This window comes from Alligator mississippiensis, chromosome 2, assembly GCF_030867095.1.
Source record: "Alligator mississippiensis isolate rAllMis1 chromosome 2, rAllMis1, whole genome shotgun sequence".
Lineage (NCBI taxonomy): Eukaryota > Metazoa > Chordata > Crocodylia > Alligatoridae > Alligator > Alligator mississippiensis.
In genome coordinates, this window is record NC_081825.1 from 66,670,558 (window position 1) to 66,680,498 (window position 9,941).

Consider the following 9,941-nt stretch of genomic DNA (forward strand, 5'->3'; position numbering starts at 1 on the left):
GTGCAATCAGCATCCTAGAACAAAATAATATCCACACAACAACCAAAGCTCAAAAAAACATGGTAAGACAAGCATTCTGATAAATGATGAACAAACAAGGGAAAGTAAATAAGCAGGATATTAATGCAACAGTTTACAATTTGTAATTGATCTTTTAACAATGAAGCAAAATGATTGATAGGATCACATTAGAAATAACTACTAAAATAGGACCAACATCAAGGAATGACTTGTATACTAGAGTGGAAATACTTATTACAGATGGCCTAGAGTTTCAAACTTGATTGCTTAAAATTAGGTATTTAAATCGATATATAGGCTTTCAAGTAAGGAGCCTGATTTACAGGAGTGCTGGGTATATGCAGATGCTGTTGGCATTTCTTTGAAATTACATTATTTATTGAATTGCTTAAGAATGTACTTAGATGTGCAACTTTGGGTACCTAAGTTTTATGATTTATAATGGCTTATTTTACGTATTATTTGCATGTGCATGAAGATGGAATGGAGAAGTTGCAAACATGCTTATTTGATGGGGAGTAGGCTGGCACCATTGTCAGTGAGGAAGTGAGCATTACATTTTCAAAGCATTTAAGAGATGACAAGGAATATGGAGTTAGGTTGTGAAGGCCTTTTAGAGTGAAGATGAATCACTTGTTTTTGATGCGGTGGAGAATGGGAAGCCGGAGGAAGAACTCAGTTAAGGGATGGTTGTGGCTGAAGCAACGAACCATGCTCTTTCAGTGGCTGCATGAGACAAGTTTGCATTTGTCAAGGTTACAACGGGAGAAAATTGTATCAATCACAACTTAAAAGGATGAGACCTTGATTATGTATTTAGCTGTATGGATGGTGAGACAAGCCATATCTTAGGGATGCTATGCAGGTTGAAGAAGCATGAATTAGATGGACCCTGAATATGAGGATGTGATGTAAAACTAAAGATCCTGCTCAGGTTATGTGTTTGTATGATAGGGAGGATGGTGACAGTATTCACAATGATTGATAAATGTGTGGGTGTAGGAAAATGCTTTTAGGGAAGTTTAATAGGGCCACCCTGCTCAAGTCCCTGAAAAATGTTAATAAAACAACTTTTGTAAGATATCTTCTTCATCTTGGACTGAAAAATAAGTTACAGAAAGCCATGAACAAGAGGACGACCCATGTACTTTTATGTTACTGTTTTTAAGGGACTTGAGCAGGATGGAATAGGATCACACTTGGATGCCTAATAGTTGGAATACAATCTATCCCTAGAAACCTATTTTTAGACAGATGAGTTTTTACTGATGGCTGGGCATTCATAAGGGACATCATTAAAAGAGGCTGTAGAACCCCAGAGACAAGTTAGAGCCTGGACTGAAGGGGAGGGGGGGAGGAGTTACCTTTAGGTGCTCCTCTGCTTTCATTTTGGGGGAAGATAGAGTGGTTGGAAGTGGTGCCTCCTGGGACACTGGAGGACTGTTCCCAACTGGTTTGGGCCTGTGGAGCAGTGAATACATGAATTGCCCAAAACCAGTTAGAGATAATCCTCAGTGGAAAAGGATAATTCCTGAGCCATTCAGATGGCCCTTAGCATGCATTTTACTGCCCTAATGTGTGGATACTCCTGCTTTAAGGGCCGTTAACATGTATTTAAGTTAATGTGTAACAACCCCCTGAGAATCAAAAGCCTAAAATATATTGAATTTGGCTTGTGAATAGGATTGTCCAGAGAAAAATGTAGAGAGAGCTAGGGAGGGGACCAAAGACAGAGTTTGAAAATGGTAGCTTTCGTAGGTTGTGTTTTTCTCTGCATCATATAATTTTTCAAAATGTCTTATGCTGCAGCTCAAGCCATTGCTAGTCTGGTTGAATAATCAAAAAGTTACACTAGAAAAATGAGAAAACACAAGAATATAGATGGATGTTGCAGAGGCAATATCTTGAATTTCAAGGACACAGGTCTGTGACGTTCAGTTATTTGCATCTGATATATGCATATTTAACATTTTTTGTCTTGCATTGACTTTTTGTATAGCAAAACTATGCAACTGTTATACAAAAAAAAAATCAAATTTAAATTCAAATTGATTTTTGACTCAAATGATTTATTCTTGGACTTTTCTGACCTACTGGTCCAATGGTAGTAATTAGCACCACTCTGCTAGAGATCTGCATTTGATATTGTGATGGCAGTTTCTAAATGTCTATCTTTCCATCAGGAAGAGTTGGAATTACTCCAGAGGAAATACATTCTGCTCATTCCACTAGCCTCCTCTTTTCCTTCCATGCCCAAGCACGAGCCAGATTCTTTAAAAAAACTCAGGACCAGACTTTTCCATGCTCAGCACCCACAGTTGGAGTCATTTTCAAAAATAGTTCAGCTTTCATTATATTTAACAGAAAAGTCAGTTTTTAGAAAGATCCAAGCAAATCAGGCATCACCAGATTTTTAAACACACTTAAGATCCACCATTCTGGTCTTTTTGGAAAATCTGGCCTCATATTTTCCTGCCTACATGGGAACTAAGGCTATCTGAAAATCTGGCTTCAGCTGCGGGTGCTGAGCTGTTTTGAAAATTCTGATCTGGAATTTATTATTTTACCTGTGTTAGATACAGAAAATATTCTTATCTGAAGGAGGAAGAGTTGAGATTTCAGAGACCAGCTACATGAGACACCTCCAATGAATATGTGGCAAATTGCTTACTTCTCTATTATTTTGTCTTTCCCTTTTCTCTTAACATTTATGTGTCTCCTATACTACTGACTTCTTGACATACTAAATACTGTAAAGACTTCAGGATTGTGCTTCTACTGCCTAATTGTATAGCTACTGACATATAGGACCCTGTTGTTTAATAGATGCAGGTAGGTGCCCCTAGATCTGTGAAGAAGTTTAAGGGACAGCCAAAACACCTTGAGTGTAATATAGGGCATCCCCCACTCCTGCTCCCCACTACTTTAGTATCATATTTTATTTAAACTGGAAAAGGAAAATGAATAGGAAAATGAAAAGTGGTTGGTTGTTCTGGTGTACTCCCCCCCCCGCTCCTCCCCCCCCCCCCCCAATCTTTGTTTTGCTCCTGACTGGACTTAGACATTTTTGTTTGCTTAGATTAGAATTACTGAATGAGAGGCTTGAACCATATTAATAGGATACATTTGTTCCATGAGTTTGGATTCCTCTTATTTAAAATAGTTTATGGATTGGCAGAGCAGTTGTCTGGATCCCTTCCTTCTTGCAGAGATGATCCTCTGGCTATTCAAAAAATGAACAGGCAGAGAACAACCTAAAGTGCCACTTTCAGAAACTGAAGCTGATTGTTCAGCAATTCCTGCAGACAGCACAAATCAGGTAGACCTGGGAAAAGCTGCTTACCCAGCAGACTGTGGAGGAAGAAACACGGCTCAGTGGCAAGCTTCACCTTTGATGTCCCTATCTCCAGAAAGCTGAGTACGACTAGGAGACTTATTCTATTACTCATGGATGGGTAATGTCTCTAGTTTGCTATGAAAGAAGCACCTGGACAGTGTGTTTAGTATCCAGCATTACTAAGGAGGCATACCATTTGTACTTAGGTGTCATATTACTTAATTGCAGAAAAGTAGATTTAGATTGGATCTCAGGCAAAACCTAGGTTAAACTTCCTTAATGTTAGAACAGTGAGGCAGTGGAATACACTGCTAAGGGAAGTTGAATCTCTGTTGTTAGAAGTTTTCAAGAGGAGGTTGGTTTGACATGGATAGTTTAGGAATAGTATGCCTGAGACACCAACTACTGTTTGAATTGCTTTTTGCAGGAAAGTGCCTACGTTAGTTGTTGTAGCACCTAAGTGGAGGTGCCTCTAAAGTATATTTGTATGTGATCCTAAGATGCAACCTGTTGGGTGTGCTGCTTTTTTTTTTTTGATTACTGATCATGTAGTTCTGCTCTGGCTCTATGTAGTGAAAATTCAAATGCCCATGTCACTCTATGGTACGTAGCATTGAAGCCAACTCAATTCTGTATAGAATATAATTCTGTAAAGGACAATCAGAATGGAGATTTATTCTCTTAAACTGAAGAAGCACTGTACTCTGAGGGGTGTTTTAAGAGTTGAGTCTGTCAAGAGTGAGGAGTATGTGAAGCAGATTACTGCTTGTTTAAGGGGCAGGCTAGAATTTACAACCAAAACCAGACTGGGTATAATCAAAGAAGCCATTGCCCTGCCTTGGGCCTGGGCTATTTAAGTGGGATTAGAAAGATGAGTGGGAAAGAGAGGGGATTAGAGCATCTGTAAACTGATCTTTTTCTCTTGATTCTCAGATGAGGAGTTCTGACCTAGGGTCCTGATGTAAGGCCCTCATGAATTTTTTGAGTGTTTATTCCTTCCATGAGCCATTATTAGAAGGGAAATCCTTGTTTTGTTGGTTGATTTTGGCTTTGTCTTGCCTGAATTTTTATATGTGCAAAAAAACCCCAAAACAAAACAAAAACAAGAATATAAATTAACAATGTGTTTTATTTCATTTGAGATAAGCAAGCTTCCTTTTCATTTCTCTCAACTGTCAACCCTTCCTTGCCATTCCCACCCATACATATGGCTTGTGAACAGGAATGCCTGTTGAAGATATTGCTTAAACTGAAACAATAGTGCCTACTTTTTATTGAAAGGACTGAAGAAGGAAAGCTGGGCCTAATTAGCACTTCTGTAAATATTGTACATACAGTTCGCAGGAGGTTGATCACAAATTCACTTTCTAAATTGTCTTTTTTCCCTGAAAGACTAACCAATTTCTCATGGCCAGTATTACTTATTTACTTTGGCTCAATTCTTTATTTTCTTCTAGGTTCCATTTATTGAAGAACTGTTCTTGCTTTCTATAGATGAAACCCAGCTTGATTTTTGTCTTGCCTGGGATGGAAAGCAGGAGATTTTTATGGATGAAGAAGTTGTGATGCATTTCTACAACTGCAAAAAGAAAAAAAACCAACAAAAAAAACCCAAACAAACCTGGCTTGGACAGGAAGAAGACAATGAAAAATCATTGGGAAACTGCAGGTAATTTAATTAAAATTAGAGTTTTTATGAACAATGTTAATGTGTGCTACCTCAGCTAACCTGACAATAAAGGTTTCAGAAACTACAGTGACATCTGGCACAGAATCACATGTGGGAATTATGCAGCACCAATAAAAGGCACTTAATTAGCATTGCAAATACTATTCCAACATTTATGAGATGTCTTCAAATTTGCATATAGATACATAATTACATAATTTGCAGCTGTTGTGTTTGTTCTGTAAGACCTTGCTACTTTATTAGTAGAATATGTAAATTAGGAATTAATTCTCTTTATCAACTACTTTCTCAGTAGTCTATAAATATGTAGCAAATCAGAGGAACTTGATACAGCTCTTTTGTCTGGACTTCATCATCTTGTTTCAGAATGGTTTTGAAACAAAAACATATCCCTTGGCTTATTTAGCTGCAAAAGTCTTTAAAGAGATTTGTAAATGCATATAATTTATTAGCAGAATTTTTATGTTCTCCACTCATCTTTGAAATTCTTAGCTTGCAGTGTGACACTGCAAATCTGCCCTGATCTAGTTTTCATCAGACTTCAGTTGCATGTTAAAGCTTAGCACCAGTTCTGATCTGCACAGCTCTAACTTGTTCCTGGAGGGCCAGTGAGCAGGGTGTGGCTAGGAGTCAGGATGTCTCTGCTGTGTATGGGGGCTGTAGCAGTGGGGAGAGGCAAAGGCTGGATGGAGCAGGAGTGAGGGGGTTGAGAAGGGTGCTTTCTGGGATGCTGGAGGACTGTAAATTGGCTGTTTTATCTCTGATGTTACTGTAGCATGAGCTAGGCAATATGACTTAACGATAACCCTTGCCCAAAGTGGTGTAACTTTGAGATATTCAGAGGCACTTAGCACAAGCTTTCATGCTTTAACTGGAACCATTTTAAGTGATGTAACAACATCTTTAGAGCAGCCCTGAGGCTCTATACCTAAAAGGCCTGAGTATGGTTCTGGTGCACAAGCTTAGTGCTGCTTGGGCCTAAGCATAGTTGATAGTACTGAACTACACTGTCTGATTTTCAAGCAAAGGTGCTCATGGTGCTTACTCCAGAGCTTGTATAGACTTAGCTTACATTAAATATGCTGTTGCATTTTTATTCTAGACATGGTTGGCTATCTTGGATTATATCTGAATATGTAAGGACGGGATGGCCTATGCCTGGCTGCATATGTGGGCTGTTCATTGAATATATTAGATTCAAGGTGATGTTGATCCTAAAATGTAAAACTAGACTATGTTCTTAGCTGATCAAGTATAATCTAATCCAGTATAATTATTATAAATCCCTATGTACTGGGGGATTATCCATCTCAGGGCTGTCCAACTTTTAAGACCCTGGGGCCGCACACTATCTGGACGCACCAAATGAGCCACAGGCCATTGGTTTGCCATCTGTGGGAACACTCTCCCACCTTCTGCTCCATGTTCCTATGTGTTCATCACTTCCCACCACTGTACCAGGCCCCATTGCTGCATTGTATGCTCACACATTGCCCATGCAGCTGCACACGGCTGCACCTTGCAAGCAAATTCTCACCTCCTACTGCAATGTGCATGTGTGTGTGTGCAGGCAGCCCACACTGCCACCCCAGAGGGATGCAATCTGCTCCCCATGTGGCTCCAGTCTCCTCCTCCCCACCACATCACTCAGACTCATCCTCAGCAATAGGCGTTGTGCCTCAATGCTGCATCCCCCTGGGGTGGAAGCAGGGAAATGGCAGCCAAAGCAGGGAGGTGGAGCCTGAAGACTCTGTTTTCTTCTTACTTTCTTAGTCTTGGCTCTAAATGTCTGCATAGTTGAGTTTCTAGTATTCATAGTTTTATTCGATGGAAATTTACTGGAGATTAGTTACTTTAAAGAATACACTCCTGACCACATATTTTGCAGATTTTATTAATGCAGCTTAAAAGGAGTAGAGAACAGGTGCATTTTGTTTTTCTTTTCTTGTGTGTTTTCTTTATGTGTATGAACCACCTTTGAATTATAATCATTTCATTTCTTCTTCTGTATAGTCAGAGATAGCTTCCCTTCTGTGTGTGTGGAGGAGGGGAGTTGTTGAGGGTTTTTTTTTTATTATTATTTGGTTTGTTTTACAACAACAAGGGAGGGAAAAACATTTTAGAAAAAAAATTACTATAAACCCACAGGAGAACATAGAGACAGCAACATTTAATTTGTATTTTGAAATTGAATAGATTGCAGATTGACTTTCCTTCAACACTATTGGAGTAGATAAAAGTGGTTTATAGTAATATAGCAAAAACTGTATTTTTGTTTATTGACTAGGTAATGCTTTTCCATTCTACTTTTCTCGTAATTTAAATGACATATGTCAAACAGCAATCTGTTTATACAATACGTATAATTAAAAATGGATAGATCCTTATGGGTTTTGTTGTTGCTCTTTGAATATTGTAATGGGAATTGCAAATGAAGTCTTTTTCTATAAAGAATTACTGATCTTCCTTACAGACATTCCAAAAAAAAATGACTCGATGAAGAGAAGGAAACGATTGTAACAAAGTATTTAATAAAGGGGCAGGGAAGTGAGGAAAAAGGCATCTGCGCCCTGCCCAGTTCAGATGCAGGAATTGGATGCAAAAGGCAAACAGAAAAGGTGCTGTGAAAGGTCATTCGCTTTTGTACATCTCAGTATATATTGGGCAGAAAATTTCAGTCTTAAAAGTTGATGTCAGTGCAGACTGCTCCAACAGAGCATTGTTACCGGCACTGGCTTTTCTGAAGAGGGAAAGGCTGTGACCAGGTCCTTGTCCTTTCTTGCCAGTTTTCCCAACTATGGAGTGTGGCCAAAAGCTTTTCAACCTTTGATATGTATAGTCATGTTTTTTAAAAATAAATATTCATATTTTTAATATATTCATATTTTGCTATGATATCCACTTGGAGGAGGAAATGCAGCTTATAGCTTCATAGAGATTGTAATATTAAGAAAAAATATTCAGAAGAACTAATATAATAAGATTGGAGCTAGATCTCCTAAAGCTGGGGAAGGGGGGAAGCTGCCTTTATTTATTCTATTAATTGGTTTCGAATACACTGTTAAAGCTCTTTTGGTCAAAAAAAGGACTGTGCTGTGCCATAGAGAGATGGTGTTGGCAAAGACAGACTGTGAGGAGACTGTAAACTTTTTAGGCTGGGATTATCTTTTTTGTTTTATGCTGGTAGAGTTCTGAGGACAAATGACCTGTACTCATAGATCAGGTTTCCAAGTTGCTACAAAAATTATTATTATACCAATAATAGGTGACACTAAATATTCATGAATTTGTGTATGTGTGTGTCTTGGATTCTTTCTACTTTGTCTTGGGATGTGAATCCTGCAGCACTGAGGAAATCAAGATAAAAGTCCATTATCCAATGAAACAACCAGAGCTGGGAGCTGGGGACTAAAAGTCCTGCTGTAGTTCATCACAGGGAGGACTGAAGACAAAAAGGACTGTAATCCTGCCTGGTTACTTTTTAACCTAAAACCAGCCAGGCATCAATTCTGGAACTGTGACCAGCTATCTCTCTCTTTTATGTTTCAGAAGTTGGGGGGTAGTTGGAGCACAGGGGTGCTTAGGCAATGACTTCCTTCCCTTTGTCAGTCCCTTTACTGTTTTACTGAAGTGGCAGATAACTTGTGGGGGTAGCAAAAATGAAACAAAAAATCACTCTTTTTCTGCTCCACTACATCTGCTTAAATGTTTCTAAAACTTGCATTGCAATGTGGTTCTTATCTTGACTAGGGGCCTCTAGGTGCTACTGTTATATAATTAATAAATAATAAATATTATCTCATATAATGCAAGGCAAAGGAATTATTATCTTCCTCTCCTCATTTGCAAGACAGAAAGATGGAGGAACTCTACTATCAATCTAATTAATCAGATTCATTGGTTGTTTTTCAAATTTAATGGTTTTCAAACATATTTCTAATTTACTGCTGAGAAAATTAAAATAAAATTCACAGATTCCTTGCCAAAGGCAGTGTTCATCTGTGCCTCAGAAAAGGGATTCAATTTTTTTTTGTCAGTAACTGCACATAATTAGCATGTCTGCAACAAGCATGTAATTTTTATTATCTCTAAAGAGTTTGGCAGAGGGAAAAACATTAACTGCACATCTAAAAAGGTGAAACACTACAATTCATTTTTTGAGCTGCTGTAAGTAATGAAGGAAAATACTGACTTTATCTTTCCTTTTATTTTTTTTATTAGCAAAGCAAACTCATTTTAAAAATGGTTCAAGGCAGATAAAAATGTGGATGGATGTTATATTGGGAAGAGTTTTTCTAAAAAAGTTGTATATATAAAAATTGGTAATTATGTAATTGTGCATCAGTCAAAGAGTTGTGTCTTGCCAAAACTTTGAAAAAAGTAAGGCAACAGAAGAGTATATAGCAAGCAGTAATGAACACATCTGAATATGAAAGGAAGAATTTAAACAACTTTAAATGTAAATATTTATTGGTATCTGCACTTGAAATAGCATCGAAATTGAGTTGGCAAGAGATTAACAATACTCAGCTCAGTGCTGTTATTCAATAGAACATTGGACAAATAACAACCATGACAACCCTTAGGCCTCAATTTTTCCAATTCTTAAGCACATGTGTATCTTTACCGTGGAATCAGTCTCCTTGTATACTTACATTCTACTAACACACACCCAAGTGTTAGCAGAATTGTGAGTTTACACACTTTCTGCTACTCTGTGGGTGTGTCTACACATGAATATTAATATGATCCAATAAACTCTGGCGCACGTTGCACCAGAGTTTATTGCTTCTGGGTGCGGCGTTTACAAGTGCACCTGGGACCTCAGTGTATTGAGCTGTGGCAGTGCAGTCCTGACTGGCAGGGGACCTGGAGGTTCAGCCTGCCAGCCCA

The 9,941-nt window shown here is 38.3% G+C and overlaps 1 long non-coding RNA gene across 1 annotated transcript in view; it reads left to right on the forward strand.

Moving 5' to 3' along the window:
* The window catches only part of LOC109281597 (uncharacterized), a 140,807-nt gene extending 132,921 nt beyond the window's left edge, over positions 1 to 7,886 (forward strand). Inside the window, exons 4-5 of the long non-coding RNA XR_009459498.1 lie at positions 4,853 to 5,027; positions 7,522 to 7,886. This is a non-coding gene — a long non-coding RNA (uncharacterized LOC109281597). The remainder of the gene's footprint in view (positions 1 to 4,852; positions 5,028 to 7,521) is intronic.
* The last annotated feature ends 2,055 nt before the right edge of the window (positions 7,887 to 9,941 follow it).